The following is a 2,591-nucleotide window of genomic DNA, read 5'->3' on the forward strand; positions in this document are numbered from 1 at the left end:
AAAAAAAAAAAAAAAAAAAAAAAAGAAGGAAAAAAAAGAAAAAAGACTCCTTCAAAGAGTTTAGGAGGGGATTCGGGCAAGTAAACAATGGGCTGTGCTAGTGTGGTAACAGAGCTGTGGAGCCGGAGAGGAGCAGTTATTAATCTCATCTAGCGGAATGGGGGAAGCTTCTCAGGGATGGTAACATTTCAGATGGTTCTTGAAGGGCGACTAGAATTCCGACAGGTAGAAAAGGGGGAAAGGAAAGTTTGGGGCATAGAAAGCCTTCTCATGTGGCTAAAGTAGGTGCTTCTCAGGAATAGAGGCCAGAAGCATGAGCATTTGGATAGGATTACTGTGAAGGGCCTGGGGCATAGAAAGCCTTCTCATGTGGCTAAAGCAGGTGCTTCTCAGGAATGGAGGCCAGAAGCATGAGCATTTGGATAGGATTACTGTGAAGGGCCTGGGATGCTATACACAACTTTGTGTTTTGTTTTGTTTCTTGGAGATGCGGTCTCACTCTGTTGCCCAGGCTGGAGTACAGTGGCATGATCACAGCTCATTGCAGCCTTGACCTCCCGGGCTCAAGAAATCCTCTAACCTCAGCCTCCCGAGTAGCTGGGACTACAGACATGTGCCACCAAGCCTGTCAATTTTTTTGGATTTTTATATAGAATGAGACCTCACTATGTTGCCCAGGCTAGTCTTGAACTCCTGGGCTCAAGCGAACTCCTTCCTCAGCTTCCCAAATTGCTAGGATTACATGTGTGAACCACCATTCCTGGCCCATACACAATTTTTTGTCTTGTAATTATAATGCCTCTCTGCCCCTTCCCGATTTTCACTTCCCTGTAAATTGCTTTATTCATCTTTCATTCTCATAAACTAATTTCAGTTCATGTTATAAAGCATTCAGCATGATGCTATACCCTACCATGCTGAAATGCTTTGTAATATGAACAAAATTAGGGGAAAGAGGAGAAGAAACCTGCAATTTTCGTCTTCATCTCCTTTCTTGGGCATTAATGGAGAGAAGAAGAAACAAAATTGGTAGAAAAACTGTAACTTCTATAAAAAGATGAAACTCAATCCCTCAACAAAGGAGAAAATAAACGAACATACTGAGCATCTACTACTACTACTAAATATATAACGCACTTTAGAATCAATTCGTTTAATTCTCACTAATTACTCCATGGGGTGTGTAACTGTGATTATCTCAAGTATGAAGATAAGAAACCTTAAGCACAGGAACCCAGTCCATGGCCAAGGCCACACAGCTGTTGCGAGGTGGCACGCTCTCTCTCCAGACTTCGCCTCTGTGCAGCAGCTTCCTAGGAAGCACTAACTGTGCATGCCAGGGGCCAGAAACACAGCATCTAAGAATTGGGTACTGAAATCCTGGGTGTTCCTTTCGTAAATCACTGAAGAAATAAAAGAGGGAGGAAAGCAAAATAGAAAGAGGATTATTTAACCTGAGAGAGATGACTGAAAAAAAGGGAAAGAGTGTTAGAGATAGGAAAGAGAGAAATGTTAAAAAGAAAAAATAAAGATATGTTTTAAAAACATTAGATTGGCTGGGCGCAGTGGCTCACGCCTGTAATCCCAGCTCTTTGGGAGGCCGAGGCAGGCGGATCACAAGGTCAGGAGATCGAGACCATCCTGGCTAACAAGGTGAAAGCCCGTCTCTTTAAAAAAAAAAAAATTAGCTAGGCATGGTGGTGCGCGCCTGTAGTCCCAGCTACTTGGAGGCTGAGACAGTAGAATGGTGTGAACCCAGGAGGCGGAGCTTGCAGTGAGCAAGATCACGCCACTGCACTCCAGCCTGGGCAACACAGTAAGACTCCATCTCAAAAAAAAAAAAAAAAAAACTAAAACAAAATCCAAAAAAACACATTAGATTGATTATAAATTATTTCCTCTAATAAGATATATAAGATACAAGTGTTACTTTTCTCAATATCCAATGGGAAAAAAACAGGAAAACTTTGGTAGTTTTAAGTATATATATATGCATATATATATATGTATACACACATTCAAGTAGACATGTACACACAAGTGTGTATATACACGCATGTGTATACATATACTATATGTCTTCTTTTTGTTGTTTTCATATATAGGTATATATACCTAATATAGGTGTGTGTGTGTATATATATGTGTATATATATGTGTGTATATATATACACATATATATATACACACACACACACACACATACTTAAAACTACCAAATGTTTCCCTGTTTCTTCCATTAAATATGTGTGTATGTGAGTATTTTCTTAAGCTGGTAAGGCAGACTTTATTCAAGGAGGCCATGGTGCTAGGTATGGGCACCACTACTACTCAGTCTTGCAGTGGGAGATAGAGAATGGACTCAACTCCCAGTATATTTTGATCTTTGTTTTATTTAGGCTTAAATTAAGAAGTAGAACTCAAGAAAAAGAAGACTTTGAAAGGAATGGTTATAATCTTTTGTACCAATGTAAATGCCTTTAAATATTCACTATCTAAAATGCTTTAAAAATATTCCCAGAGGCCGGGCGCGGTGGCTCAAGCCTGTAATCCCAGCACTTTGGGAAGCAGAGGCGAGTGGATCGCTTGAG

The sequence above is a fragment of the Rhinopithecus bieti genome, unplaced genomic scaffold, assembly GCF_001698545.2.
Source record: "Rhinopithecus bieti isolate Rb0 unplaced genomic scaffold, ASM169854v2 scaffold_30957, whole genome shotgun sequence".
NCBI lineage: Eukaryota > Metazoa > Chordata > Mammalia > Primates > Cercopithecidae > Rhinopithecus > Rhinopithecus bieti.